The 16831-nt window shown below is 41.3% G+C and overlaps 1 long non-coding RNA gene across 1 annotated transcript in view; it reads left to right on the forward strand.

Annotated features, from left to right (window-relative positions):
- LOC130284330 (uncharacterized) overlaps positions 1 to 16831 on the forward strand; it is a 71036-nt gene that overhangs the window by 3789 nt on the left and 50416 nt on the right. The window contains exon 2 of the long non-coding RNA XR_008846984.1: positions 6004 to 6040. This is a non-coding gene — a long non-coding RNA (uncharacterized LOC130284330). The remainder of the gene's footprint in view (positions 1 to 6003; positions 6041 to 16831) is intronic.

The raw sequence follows: 16831 nt of genomic DNA on the forward strand, positions 1-16831 counted from the left end.
GGTCACATCATCCATTTAGAGCAATCACTTGACCTCGTAGTGATCTGGTCCTAGTGCAGTGATCCCTCTGATCTCTCCATTCTGCTGGATAGACTCTGTGAAGAGCTCTATAACACAAACAAAAAGAAGAGGTGAAAAAGGGCAGCCATGTCTGACCCCGGAACGGATAGGAAAGGGGTCAGTCCTCCAGCACCGTGCTGCAAATGTCAAGATACATCACGCTAACAAAAGAACAAAACATCTTCCCCAGACCCAGCTTGGACAGGATAGGGAAAAGCAGCGAAGTTGCAATCTCCCATTGATTTTAATGGAAGTTGTACAAAGGGTGTAGCCTGCCGTTTACATAGCTCCCATTAAAGTCAATGAGAGTTACTCTAATTGCATAACTTCCCTGATACAGCTGCTTTTGGCTTTCCCAACCACCCCTGGTAGCCTTATGCAGGCAAGAGGTTGCCGGAAAGTCAAATTGTCCAGATGGGACAAACCTGTCCCATGGCTTATCGGAGAACACAGAATTGGGATTCAGCTGGTTGTCTTCGGTACCTATGAACACCACTGTTCCTAATGGGGAGGGTTCAATGGTTTTTCCCACACTGGCCACCCCTGCTATTAATTTAGAAAGGGGAGGAGACAGCGTAGTGACATTATTATACTGTCTTCTCCTTTTCATAGGTACTACTGTGATACTAGCTGAGACCGACTGGAGGCACTGACGAGTGAGACCCGTCCTTCTAATGGGTCATGTCATGCTGGAAACAACCAAGAACCAAATTACTTAAACCTGAATACAAAGATCAAAATTGGTAGCCTGCACTCAGCGGTAAACTTGAGACTCCATGGGGGAAATTTATCAAAGCTGTCTATGTCCCGCATCAATATAGACCAAACTACAGAGTGTTAGGCCGGTCTATTGTGCGCCTAATTTATCAAAAGTCGCACGGCTCTTGATAAATTCTGCGCACGGACTTCGTGATCTATGCTTTAGACTGTATTTAAACCTGCTCCAGTATGGTCTGACATTTCCGCCTACTTTCAGTCGATGCGACTTGTTGCTGAAAAGTCGCTATTGATAAATTCAGCACCAATGCATTTTTCCATCTAAAATAGACTAGAATGCATCATGTTCTAAAAATCCTCTAAAGCAAAAGTCGCAGAAAAGTCGCACATATTTAGACTGTGACTTTCTGTGCGACAAATTTAGACAGGAAAAAACAGTCTAAATCCTTTGATAAATCTCCCCCCATAATTCTAAATGGATCGACCGTTGATCTAAGTGCCCCACGCCAGTTCTGGAACCAGGTCCGTTGGTCGATTCATTTAGGAGTGCGGGATACCGATTTTGATATTTCTACCCTACTCCAAGAAAAACATCCAAATAAATTCAGATCTCTGTAGACTAGTCAGGCAGCTAACATAGGATGAAAGAGCAATGATCATCTTGCCCATTTTATTCCAAAGACACTGTTTGTTCACTGGACAACATGTTACATTTTTCCTTAATTTAAAATTGAATTTTATTAAAAAATCAGAAGGGGCAATCACTTTTTAACATCACGACACCGTGCTTGTTGAGTTGACAGCATTATTTGGGTTTGTCTTACAGCGTCTGGTAATTATTTTTGTCTTTTACCAGTTAGCTACTCCCGTTTAGTTGGACTCCTATTGCCTCCTAAGCGGCATTTGGTGTCAGGGGGAATAAAGCGTATTCTAGTGACATTAGTCCTGCCGAGCAGAATTTCGAAGCACTTTTCAATGCAGTATTATGAATCTTTGCAGGCACAGCTTGAGAAGATTCATTGTGTGTATCAATCTTCCCAGGACTCTTTCGGCTGAAGCCCGTGCTACATAACAATGTTTAAGTTAATTTCCCAGCACAGCCAGTCCCTCTCTACAAATATTTGCTCTAATCAGTAGGTTAAAAAAAAAAAAAACTAAACTGCGAATAATAAAAAAATTAAGAAAAATTATAATATATAAATAATTTTACAATTAAATATTAGAATAATAACGAATTATTTTAAATATAAATTGACATGAAATTTTCACTAGATGTTATTAACAATCTTAGTAATCCTTACATACAAAGAAACCAAAACAAATAAACTCTGAAATTAAATTATTGGTAATGACAGCTTCAAGACGCCTCCTGTATGAAGATACTAGTCGCATGCATTGCTCTGGTGGGATTGTGGCCCATACTTCCAAACAAAGTCTTCAAATCTTGAAGGTTCTGTGGGCCTCTTCTATGAATCATGATCTTCAGTTCTTTCTCTAGATTTTTTCTAAAGGGATTTAGGTCAGGTGATTGGATGGGCCATTCTAGCAGCTTTATTTTCTTACTTCGAAACAATTTGAGAGTTTCCTTGGCTGTGTGTTTGGGATCATTGTCTTGCTGAAATATCCACCCTTGATTCATCTTCAACATCCTGGTAGATGGCAGCAGATTTTTGTCACAATGACTCAATATGCCCATTCGTCCTTCCTTCAGTTTTGGGAAGTTTGTCAGAACCATTTGATGAACATCAGCCCCATACCATGATGTTCCCACCTCGAAACTTCACTGCTGGTTTGGTGTTTTTAGGGTGATGTGCAGGGCCGTTTCTCCTCCAAACATGGTGGGGGAGATTTATCAAAACCTGTCCAGAGGAAAAGTTGCTGAGTTGCCCATAGAAATCTATCAGATCACTTCTTTCATTTTTCAGAGGACTAAAGTTGCTGAGTTGCCCATAGCAACCAACCAGATCACTTCTTTCATTTTTCAGAGGCCTAAAGTTGCTGAGTTGCCCATAGCAACCAATCAGATCGCTTCTTTCATTTTTCAGAGGCCTAAAGTTGCTGAGTTGCCCATAGCAACCAACCAGATGGCTTCTTTCATTTTTCAGAGGCCTAAAGGCCTCTGAAAAATGAAAGAAGCCATCTGATTGGTTGCTATGGGCAACTCAGCAACTTTTCCTCTGGACAGGTTTTGATAAATCTCCCCCGTGTGTATTATGGCATCGAAACTGTTCAACATCTGATCGCACTATATTGTACCAGTATTTCACTGGCTTTTCCAAATGTGCAGCAAACTTCAACGTACTTTATATTCAGCTTCAACGTGCTTTATATTCAGCTTCAACATACTTTATATTCAGAAATGGAGTCTTGTGTGGTTAGCATGCATAGAGGGCCATGGCGGCAGAGTGCAGTACTTACTGTTTTCTTTATTTCCTGGTCTTTTTGAAGCTCTTCACAAGTGTTCTTGGCTCTTGGACAAGTCTTCTTATCCTTCCTTTCACTCCTTTGTCAGTAATCTTGCAAGGAGCACCTAGCAAATTTTAACGTACTTTTGTACTATGGCCCCAACAGTGCTCACTGGAACATTCAGAAGCTTAGAAATGCACCTGTGACCAACACCATTGTTATATTTTGCTACAACTAGGTTGTGAAGGTCTTGAGACAGCTCTTTGCTTTTACCCATCATGAGATGCGCCTTGTATGACACCTTGACAATAAGACCTTTTTGTAGCCATCAGTTGGGACTGAACCAGCTGATATTAATTTGCACTGACAAGGGGATGAATTGATTTTTTCATTACTGATAGATTTCAGCTGTTGTCTTGGCTTTCCAGGCCTTTTTGCATCTCCCTTTGTACATGTGTTCAATACGTTTTTCCTTTGTCATTTCACACTATTGCAAATAACCTAATTTCTGAGCTAATTAGTTCTGGTTTCTTTGTATGTATATCTTAGTATGTATAGATTCCTTGGGTTGTTACCAACAACAGATTTTGCATTGGTGTTCAGGAACTTAAATTTTACAACTCTGATTCTGAGCTCTGTACTGCACCATAGAATGTGTTGGCACTATATGTAGATTAGAAGATAAAAACACTTTCTTTCAAGTCTCACAGTCATTATTATTTTATATCTGTGCATAGATTTTATTCACATCTAAAATATTTAGAACTCCTGACGTGAAGTAGAAATTTGTGTCCCAGGACTCCCACATATTGAGGTTGTTTGTCATAGCCGAGCATATTTATGTGACTTCTGGTCCCTGCCAATACCCTGCTCTAACAAGCTGAATATTCCCCACTTATGTATTATCCTGACTTAATAGTTCCCACTTTAGTCAGTAATACTGTAAAATAGCTCAGCTTAAATCTGTAGTCTTTTCTTGTTAATAGCAAGAGAATGTTTCTTCTAAGACGTTATTATTGCAGAAAGTCCCTATCTTGACAATATTTTTTTTATCTCTGTCAAAAAGCGTGCAAACATGAATAAAGGATGGGGATTTTATACCGGAGGAAGCTTTGCATTAAATGGGGGTGTTTTAAAATAAATGGGGGGGGGGGGGGCATAGATCAATAAAGGGACCTAAAGTTCCCTTTCCTCTCCCCAGAGCTGTAACTTGTAGCTTCTGGGCCCCATGTGCCAAATATTTTACTGGTCTCTTATGGGGCATTTGGACCCCAGTACGACTACTACCTCTGCACCCCCTATAGCTATACCTTTGCCCCTTATTATACATATCTTCCTCTTCACTGGTTGTAGCTAATTAACACATATCGTTCTTCAACCACACTGTAGACTGAGCCATGTGCAAGAGGTTAGAGAGCACCCCAATGGACAACTGCAACATGCTCCATCTAATTCTCTTTGCTAGGAAAGAATATTTCTGCAATACCGTATCTGATAGAAATTGTCACAATTATCACACCCACTCCCATAGACATGAATGCAGGGGGGGCTTGACGTGACATCACCAGTTCCAGAAACACAGAGGTTTCCAAGATTGGAGAAGCAGCCCCACATAGAATGCAGGTGCTGTCAGAGATCGGTGGGTGGGGGGATGTCCCAGTGGCGGGACCCCTGCGATCAGAAATCTTATCCCCTATCCTTTGGATAGGGGATAAGATGTCTTTGGCCAGATAACCCCTGTAAGGAGAAGACCATAACAGTGTGTAGAACGTTATAGGGCATTAACACTCCACTTGGAATTCTGGGAAGAAAAGATATGCAAAGCAGCTCCATTATGCTGTAGCGTTAAGACTAAATACTAAATACTAAACCTACTTTTTAGTTGACTCAAAATATTATGTTTTGTTTGTAATCTTAAAAAGTGTGTTCTAAGAACGAATGCATATGAAGTAAGGTGCTTAAAATATCAATGTAAATGAACCAAACATTAGTTTCTTTGTGGAAATTGCTATATTTTTTCTTAAAATAACAACCCAACAAAATAATTATAGCATGTGTGAGAAAAGGGAATTGATACACTAGGTTTGCAAGGTGTTACGTGAGCAGAAACAAACAACTGCAGTATCACTGCAGGAAAGGAGTTACATCACAAAAGAAGCCATGGTCTAAGCAGTGTACTGCTGAAAAAGATGATGACTAACCAGCAGCTGAGATGATCACTGCCAGGAAGGGGGTTATATCACAAAAGCAGCTTGGTGCCCTGGTCTAAGCAGTGAACCACCGGTGATGATGATGATGAGATTGACAAACTAAAGGAAGGGGGGTAAAGATAATTATATTCAGGAGGCAGCACAGTGTACATAGTAAGAACACAAGTATTTACACACTTACACACACAGGACAGTTGCCCATAGCTTTATGGATGGTCAGAGATAAGACGGCATGCCACCACAATCACTGTGTTCAATATTGGTTTGTAAAAAAAAAAAAAAAAAAATGTCCAATAAAGTGCTCCTCCTTTATTAGTGCTGCCCTGGGTACTAGAATTTGATATATTTCTGTCCCTGATGTCCAATTTTCATCCCTGGCATTAAAGTGAATGCACATGTACAGGGATCAGCTACTACTTATATGTATTTTTTTATGAATCATTATTATTATTATTATTAAGATTATTATTAAGATGAATTATTATTATTATTATTATTATTATTATTATTATTTGTGTTATTAGGTTTTAAACCTTTTCTTTGAACACATTTATTTATTTATTTATGTTAAATATTGTTATAATATTTTGCACATTTGATTCTATCCCAGACTTTTCAGCACCAGACGGCAACGGTGACACCTGCAGGTACCGGAATGAATTTGTGAAACCGGAAAATGAAATGATAAGTACTAAATACCAAGTATTAATTCTAATATGACCGTATTTATGTATCGGCAGTAAAAATAGCATTTAATCATATTGAACATCTATACTCATCCAGGGGGTTCTGTGAAAGGAGCAGACGGCTGAGCGCATACAGTGGAAATGCATACGGCTTATGCAACCTTCCTATAAAACTTGTGGGGTTGAAGATGTCATGGGAAAGTACAGTAAAACCGGAGTATTCTATTTGATTCAAATACATGAGAATCTCTCAGATTCCATTAAGAATAATTTCTGCAGTCTCTGCTTTTCCCAAAGTGGCTGAAAGGGGAGGTTGCCTAGCAACAGGGACAACCTTCAGCCAGTGACACCTGTCGATCCCCATGTTCTTGCGGAAATCAAAGGGTTTATGGAAGCTTATATAGATACCTATTTAAACATTTTTCATTGTAATAGAATAGTGGTCTCCAAACTATGGACCTCCAGCTGTTGCTAAACTACAACTTTCAGCATGCCCGGACAGCCAACGGCTGTCCGGGCATGCTGGAAGTTGTAGTTTGGCAACAGATGGAGGTCCAAAGATTGGAGACCTAGGTAATAGGGCATGATAGTTTTCCAGCAAGGTCCTTTATCCTCTATTAGGTCTGTTCCCCAGATATCATTGGCATTAGTGTCAGCACCCTATATGCTAGTGATCGTACCGGCGTGATACCCATCACTCATGTAATCAACAGGGAGAGCATTCAGGTTCACAATCCTTTGACAACTGAGCAGTATCGTCTGCCCCCAGGACAGTCTATGGACTCTGTTATAGTCTAAAGTTGGTCAAGAGTCCGCCAACACTGCTCAGATGTCAATATGGTGTGAACCTGAGCACCCTGTTAAAGAGGACCAGTGGTCAACCCCTAAAAAAATGAATTGTATAACTCTAAATAGCTTAGGGCGCCCTGATCCCAGGCCTTTTTACAGTTTCTCGATACGCCCTCCCGTTCCCGAGATATGAGGGTTTATAGTTTGTCTAAATATTCAGGAGATAGTCAGATGGGCGTGAACTTAATTTTAACAATAGGAGTGACTATCAAGTGGTGGGCTGGATTATACAGTCAGGGGGTGTGCATTTGGCATACACGCCCCTCAATCTACAACATTCACTGCCCCTGACTGTATAACCCCATCCACCACCTCATAGCCGCTCCCATTATTAAAATTAGGTTCACGCCCATCTGACTGATTACCTGAATTGTCAGACAAACTATAAACCCTCTTATCTCAGGAACAGGAGGGTGTATGAAGAATCTGTCAAAAGGTGTGTGATCAGGACACCCCAATCTATTTGGCTCAATTTTTGGGCAGGCCATAGGTCCTATTTAAGAACTGAGCAGTGGTAGCCACCCAGCTGACTTAGCATATCAGGCACTGACAACTGAGGAGCAGGGAGCTGTGAGGAAGATCAGAGGCTGGACATGGATCATAAGAAGATTTTTGGAGACACCCCAAGTCTATATCTAGTTTTGTGGGGATAACTTATGAAAGCCCTTTAAATCTTAACTTTTTCTGGGCTAAGTAGTCAAGTGGGAGGTCCTATCCAGTGATTGACAGTTATCGGCGTATAAGTGGAGGGACCGCCCACATGACTACTTACCCCAGAAAAAAGCAGAGGCCTACATGAATAAATGACAAGTTATCCTGGAACTTTTCCCACAAAACTTAATATCAATTTGCTCCTCCTGCTATATAACCTGATACCTGCAGATACAACTATATGCCCATTGTCACAGTTAAAGATATGCTTTACAGCAGCCAAATGGACCATAGAAGCCTATAGTCTGGAAATGACTAATTGACTTTAAAAGGAAAGTCTTCCAGAGCTCATTGTGCATGGGGAAAGAGGCAAGTTATGACCATCACCTATTGTGAATGGTGATAGATCCTGTGTTATCTATATAAAAGTGTCACATTTCATTGTAATATGTAATGATAATAAAGAATAGATCATTACAGAATAGAAAGCTTTAGTTTATTATTATATAATGAAGGAGGTCCCAGAACTCACCGATGCAAGCAATTGATATTTTATTGTATATCCAAGTCACAGGACGCGTTTCAGCACTTAGCCTTCCTCTGCTGTAAGCAGAGGAAGGCTAAGTGCTGAAACGCGTCCTGTGACTTGGATATACAATAAAATATTAATTACTTGCATCGGTGAGTGCTGGGACCTCCTTCATTATATTGCATTACCCTTTTCCTCGTGCACCACCACCTTTCAGATAGTGCTGACCATTGCTCTACCATTAGTTTATTATTAGACTGTCCAAAGTAAATACTGCAGGATATAAGAAATGTTTTTTAATGCTGATAGGGAAAAGTTTAAACATTCTTGAAAAATGTGTTTAACATAAAAAAACTAAATAATTTTCTAATTAAATATTAATTTTCATTTTTATAAATCACATAATTTACCAAACATTATTTCTTACCCTGGAAACTCAGCTCTAAAGTCTTGTCCGCTAGATGTCTCCCTTTCTAGCAATGTTGCCAGGGGATATTTTTCTTTAGTAACATAGAGACCAAGGAAAAAACACTGAAAAGTGGGGGCGGGGCTAGCTGCAAGCTGAGCCAGTCTTATTGGTGAAGATAGTTCACAACATTCCTAGAAGGTAAATCAAGGCTTCTCTTTCATATTTGACTTCCCAAAAACCACAGGTTAGCTGTCCCTAGTGTAAATACCAGTCTTCCTATTTCTGTATATCCACAGTGCTGCAGTGTAATATCCCCCTCCCTTCTGAGTTGTAGCTAGTGTAACCCCTTCATTGCTGCTGCTGTTTTTTTTCTTTCTGCTACATAGCACCTTGCAATCCCAATGCATAAGTAACTACTGCCTCAAAAAGTTCTTTGACACCATAATAGTGCATTAGCTTTTTTGCAGAATGTCTGGTTTTGCAGACATCATGGTGGTGTATTCTATGACCACATCACTGGCTCTTTTTGGATTAGTAGATGCCAAATAATGATCAAAACATCAGAGGTCAATTTTAATTTATAAAGGAGTGCTCCACTGCCCCTGCATTCGGAACATTTTGTTCCGAACACTGGGTGGGGCCGGCGGGGGTTGTGATGTCACACCACGCCCCTTCAATACAAGTCTATGGGAGGGGGCGTGGTGGCATGGCTATGATGTCACGACCCCTGCAGGGGTGCTACACAAAGATCATGGGGATCCCAGTGGCGGGACCCCCACGATCAGACATCTTATCCCCTATCCTTTGGATAGGGGATAAGATGTCTAGGGGTGGAGTTCCCCTTTAAGAATAATCCTATTACAGTTACTTGGAATCTTCCAGGTAAGGATGTACAGTATATTACTAAATATACAGCGAGGCTTTTCCTTTCTCTAATGAATGCTTATCTGATGGAGACATGTGAGGGGCCTCGGTGGGGACAGATGTGGCTGCAGGGCTTTTGAGTTCCAGCTCAGTCAGCCCATAGGCAACGGTCGCAATCTCAAGACTGACTCCTTGTGACATGCGGGAACGCTCTTTCAATTATTTCCTGCCTGGCTATAGTTTTCTCCTCATTGTTAACAAGGTCTTTGTACTTCTGTTTCTATATAATGGGCATGATTATTTTTGGTTATCTATTAACAATTATATATTTTTTTCCTCTGCACAGCTGCACAGCTGAACAATGCGGAGCAGGATGCGGAGGGGCGTTCATCTTAATTATTGATTGAGTGGTGACATAATAAGCGGTTACATTGTGAATCTGTCCAGTATTATATTTTCTTTAGTATTTTACAGCATTTCCCTTAACAATAAATGGCTTCTATCTTTCTCCTCATAAACATTTCTGTATGCAGTGAGCTCCCCCTAGTGGTGGCTGTAAACACCTTTATAAGCAACAATAAAACCCCTCCTGCTGCAGTGATTTTTACTGTTTGTTCTGTCTTCCTTGCCATCAAAGCCACATCTTTTGTATTTTTTGATCAACAGGAAAAATCTTAACGTTTCTGTGTGTGTAAATATATATATATATATATATATATATATATATATATATATATATATACAGGGGCGGACCCAGACAACAGAGGGCCCCTGTGCAAAGAATGTGCCTGGGCCCCCCCCCCCAAAAAAAAAAATAAAAGTAATATGCCATAAAATTGCACTGCAACTCACATTAATCTGCATTAGGTAGGCAGCAGTTCCCCCACATTAGGTAGCATAGTTTCCTCACATTATGTAGCATATATTCCCCACATTAGGTAGCATTGCATAATTTCCCCACATTAGGTAGCGTAGCATATATTCCCCACATTAGGTAGCATAGATTCCCCACATAAGGTAGTGTAGGATAACCCCAACAAACACACACACACACACACACTCTCACTCACCCACACACTCTTACCTTGCCTGCACTACTTACATCTGCCTGAGAGGGCTTCCTGGCAGAGGTGAACGCTATAAGTGACGTTATCGAACGCTCTGCGCTGGACGTCAGCGTCCAGGTGCTTGCGATGACGTCACTCACCGCACGCACCTCAGCCAGGAAGTCCCCATGGGCAGATGTAAGTAGCAGTTTAGTGACTGGGCAAGACTGGTTTCCCTGTCATATGTGCACTGGCAGGGCTGCCATCAGAAATTTCGGGGCCCCTTACACAACTCAAGGCCTGAGACCCCCACCGATCACCTTGGTTGAAGTGGTTCTCCAGCTGTTGGAAAGCTAAAACTCCCATCATGTCTGAAGAGCCTCTGGCAATGGGAGTTGTAGTTTTGTAACAGCTGAAGAGACACAGATTGGACACACTTTTACCCATCATCACTGCAGAACTTACAAGTGACTACAGCTCTGATGGGACAGTCATAAGAACACACAATGATGTCAGTGACCTGAGTGACGTCTTCTGACTTAAGTGATATCTTCTCTGTAATCTTTTCTTCTTCATCTCGTCCAGAGACCAGGTCTTCCTCCAGCTCCATCTTCTCTGCAGAGTCTGACATCCGGACATCATTGGCTCCTCACTTTGTCAGCAGATCCTCATCCTCTGCATGAAGACAATAATCATTATAACCTTGCCAGAAAGTGTAACCTAAATAAAATACTGCCCCACACTGTACCCTGAATATAATCCTGCCACACAATGTACCCTGAATATAATCCTGCCACACACTGTACCCTGAATATAATACTGCCACACACTGTACCCTGAATATAATACTGCCACACACTGTACCATGAATAGAATACTGCCATACACTGTACCCACTAAATATAATACTGCTATTAACTGTACCTACTAAATATAATACTGCCCCACACTGTACCCTAAATATAATACTACCAGACACTGTAACCTGAATATAATACTGCTGTACACTGTACCCACTAAATATAATACTGCTATACACTGTATCCACTAAATATAATCCTGCCACACACTGTAACCTAAATATAATACTGCCACACACTGTACCCTGAATATAATACTGCTATACACTGTACCCTGAATATAATAATGCTATACACTGTACCCTGAATATAATACTGCTATACACTGTGCCCACTAAATATAATCCTGCCACACACCGTACCCTGAATATAATACTGCTATACACTGTACCCTGAATATAATACTGCTATACACTGTGCCCACTAGATATAATCCTGCCACACACCGTACTCTGAATATAATACTGATATACACTGTACCCTGAATATAATACTGCTATACACTGTACTCACTAAATATAATCCTGCCACACACTGTACCCTGAATATAATACTGCTATACACTGTACCCACTAAATATAATCCTGCCACACACTATACCCACTAAATATAATACCTCTTATCCTCTGTGTCCTCATCATTCCTCATCACCCCCATAACCCCTGCCAAACCTCTCCTCAACACTACTATAACCACCACCGCACCTCTCATCATTGCTACTATAACCCCCTGCACCTCTCCTCATCACTACTATAACCCCCCACACCTCTCCTCATCACTACTATAACCCTCCCCGCACCTCTCCTCATCACTACTATAACCCCCCCAGGCACCTCTCATCACTACTATAACCCCCCCCACACCTCTCCTCATCACTACTATAACCCCCCCGCACATCTCCTCATCACTATTATAACCCCCTGCACCTCTCCTTATCACTACTATAACCCCCGAACCTCTCCTCATCACTACTATAACCCCCCGCACCTCTCCTCATCACTACTATAACCCCCACACCTCTCCTCATCACTACTATAACCCCCCCACACCTCTCCTCATCACTACTATAATCCCCCTGCACCTCTCCTCATCACTACTATAACCCCCCTGCATCTCTCACCACCCCCAAAACACCCCCTGCACCTCTCTTCACCCCCATAACACCCTCCTGCACCTCTTATCACCCCCATAACCCCCCTGCACCTCTCATCACCCCATAACACCCACCTCTCATCACCCCCATAACACTCCCTGCACCTCTCATCACCCCCATAACACCGCCTGCACCTCTCATCACTCCCATAACCCCCCTGCATCTCTCATCACCCCCATAACCCCCCTGCATCTCTCATCACTCCCATAACCCCCCCTGCATCTCTCATCACCCCCATAACCCCCCTCTCATCACCTCCATAACCCCCTGCATCTCTCATCACCCCCCCCCTGCATCTCTCATCACCCCCATAACCCCCCCTGCATCTCTCATCACCCCCATAACCCCCCTGCATCTCTCATCACCCCCATAACCCCCCCTGCATCTCTCATCACCCCCATAACCCCCCCTGCATCTCTCATCACCCCCATAACCCCCCTGCATCTCTCATCACCCCCATAACCCCCCTGCATCTCTCATCACCCCCATAACCCCCCCTGCATCTCTCATCACCCCCATAACCCCCCCTGCATCTCTCATCACCCCCATAACCCCCCTGCATCTCTCATCACCCCCATAACCCCCCTGCATCTCTCATCACCCCCATAACCCCCCTGCATCTCTCATCACCCCCATAACCCCCCCTGCATCTCTCATCACCCCCATAACCCCCCTGCATCTCTCATCACCCCCATAACCCCCCCCTCTCATCACCCCATAACACCCCCCTGCACCTCTCATCACCCCCATAACCCCCCTCTCATCACCCCTATAACACCCCCCTGCACCTCTCATTATCCCCCATAACCCCCCTCTCATCACCCCTATAACACCCCAAGCACCTGTTCCCCTGCACCTCTCATCACCATTGTAGTCTGCAAACAACATAGCCCCCATCTCCAACCCCCCCCCCCCCCCAGGTTCAATTAACCTGCCGGGGTTCGGTGCAGCTGCTGCTCCTGTCACAGTGTTCCACTGCACGGGGAGGAATCGTTCGGGAGGCTGCTGGACTGGAGATCGCGCCGGGACAGGTCAGGTGACTGGAGTAGACGTGCGTGCCTGCGCGGGGCACGTCGACTCCCATCAGCCCCCGGCCTGTCCGGCCCTGCCGTACTTTTTAAGGGGCCTGCGCCCTAGAAAGAGCGGGCCTCATAGTCCTGCGGTCCCCCCAGACTATGAGGCCCGGTCATAGTTCTGACAGGTACCCAGCCAGGAGTCAGTGAGTGACAGTCGCAGTCACTCACTGACTAGCCGGAAAAAAAAAAGTACAGGGACGTCCGGGCCTCCCTGAAGCTCCGGGCCCCATACAAGTGTATGGGTTTACCCTCTGATGGTGGCCCTGTGCACTGGGTCCGATGGTAGGACCGGCCCAGCGTGTGAGGGCCCCTGTGCAGCTGAACCTGCTGCACAGGCGATATGTCCGCCCCTGTATATATATATATATATATATATATATATATATATATATATATATATATATATTGTAACTGTATGTATCAGTGTTTTCCGACCAGTGTGCCTCCAGCTGTTACAAAACTGCGACTCAGCATGCCCAGACATACTGGGAGATGTAATTTTGAAACAGTTAAAGGCAAATGTATATATATAACTATATTTGTGCTACGTCCCACATTATGTGTGTATTATTGATTATATTGCCCAGTATAGCTACATTGCCAGGTGTAACAAGGATTAAAGCACTACACAATAAATGATGCAGAGGTTACACTGGAGTTAGGTTCCCTTTAAGGGCTAAAATCACGTCAGATGTAGTGAAAGGAAGTCCATACATGGCCCAGTTACCTGTCCCTAGCTGAGTATGAGTTGAGAACATGAGTGGAGACAGAAATGAAAAAGCAAGGAGAACCAGATAGGGAGACCAAGTTCATCACTGAACCTATTCCGCACTGACAGGGAGTCCATTGACCATTACATCCAAGAGGGAGCTTTCAGGAGAAGTTTGAAAGGACCTGACAGCACACAGAGAAAACTGATCATCCTTTGCTTTAAGGACCTGGTCCAGTCCGCAGTACTTATTGTCTAGTCGGGGAATGCCAATCTGGACGTGCCAGCAGGATCATGTTGCAGTGAAGTCAACACTTTTAATGTGGAATCCTATGAAAAAGTTAGGCTGGGTTCATATATATCCGGCATAGGCGAAATCAGCTTAGATCTCGACACAACTGATGCCACGACTGATCAGTTGTGGCATCAGTTGTATGGCATCCGCTGTCCATTTTATTTCTGCATGGCGGACAGGGGAATGCAACAAGCCGGTGCCCATTGGCCTGTCCAACCATCCGGCGTCAAAATTGAGGCAGTGGATGATTGTAAACTATCCCATTTAAATGAATGGGATAAGTTCTAGCATCAGTTTCCCTCCAGTGCTAGACACCTGATATATGTGAACCCAGCCTGGCACCTCTAAGAAGACCATGCTTTAGTAAGTAGAATTTGGAAAAGATAGATATGAGATAGATAGATAGATAGATAGAAATGAGATAGATAGATAGAAATGAGATAGATAGATATGAGATAGATAGATAGATAGATAGATAGATATGAGATAGATAGATAGATAGATAGATAGATATGAGATAGATAGATAGATAGAAATGAGATAGATAGATAGATAGATAGATAGATAGATATGAGATAGATAGATATGAGATAGATAGATAGATAGATAGATATGAGATAGATATGAGATAGATAGATATGAGATAGATGCATATGAGATAGATATGAGATAGATAGATAGATATGAGATAGATAGATATAAGATAGATAGATATGAGATAGATAGATATGAGATAGATAGATAGATAGATAGATATGAGATAGATAGATAGTTATGAGATAAATATGAGATAGATAGATGTGAGATAAATAGATATGAGATAGATAGCTAGCTATGAGATAGATAGATAGATAGATATGAGATATATATATATAGATATGAGATATATAGATAGATATGAGATATATAGATAGATATGAGATAGATAGATATGAGATAGATAGATATATAGATATGAGATAAATATGAGATAGATAGATATGAGATAGATAGATATGAGATAAATAGATATGAGATAGATAGATAGCTATGAGATAGATAGATATGAGATATATAGATAGATATTAGATAGATAGATAGATAGATATGAGATATATAGATAGATATGAGATAGATAGATAGATAGATAGATAGATATGTGATAGATAGATAAATAAATAGATAGATATGGGATAGATAGATAGATACGAGGTATATATGAGAGAGATAGATCGATAGATAGATATGAGATAGATAGATAAATAGCTATAGCATCAGTTTCCCTCCAGTGCTAGACACCTGATATATGTGAACCCAGCCTGGCACCTCTAAGAAGACCATGCTTTAGTAAGTAGAATTTGGAAAAGATAGATATGAGATAGATAAATAGCTAGATAGATATGGGATAGATAGATAGATAGACGGATAGATATGAGATAGATAGATAGATATGAGATAGATAGATAGATATGTGATAGGTATGAGATAGATAGATATGAGATAGATAGATAGATATGAGAGAGATAGATCGATAGATAGATATGAGATAGATAGATAAATAGCTAGATAGATATGGGATAGATAGATAGATAGATAGATAGATAGATAGACGGATAGATATGAGATAGATAGATAGATATGAGATAGATAGATAGATAGATATGTGATAGGTATGAGATAGATAGATATGAGATAGATAGATAGATATGAGATAGATAGATAGATATGAGATAGATATAGAATAGAAGGATGCAGCACTCCCAATTAGTGTTGAAAAAAACTTGTAGTTTATTCCATGATGCAGATAGATAGATAGATAGATATGAGATAGACAGATAGATCTGAGATGAATAGATAGATAGATATGAGATAGATAAATAGATATGAGATAGATATGAGATAGATAAATAGATAGATAGATAGATATGAGATAGATAGATATGAGATAGATAGATATGAGATAGATAGATAGATAGATAGATATGAGATAGATAGATATGGGATAGATATGAGATAGATAGATATGAGATAGATAGATATGAGATAGATATGAGATAGATATGAGATAGATAGATAGATAGATATGAGATAGATATGAGATAGATATGAGATAGATATGAGATAGATAGATATGACATAGATAGATAGATATGGGATAGATATGAGATAGATAGATATGAGATAGATATGGGATAGATAGATATGAGATAGATATGAGATAGATAGATATGACATAGATAGATAGATATGAGATAGATATGAGATAGATAGATATGAGATAGATAGATAGATATGAGATAGATAGATATGGGATAGATATGAGATAGATAGA

Source organism: Hyla sarda, chromosome 8, assembly GCF_029499605.1.
Source record: "Hyla sarda isolate aHylSar1 chromosome 8, aHylSar1.hap1, whole genome shotgun sequence".
NCBI classification, from domain to species: domain Eukaryota; kingdom Metazoa; phylum Chordata; class Amphibia; order Anura; family Hylidae; genus Hyla; species Hyla sarda.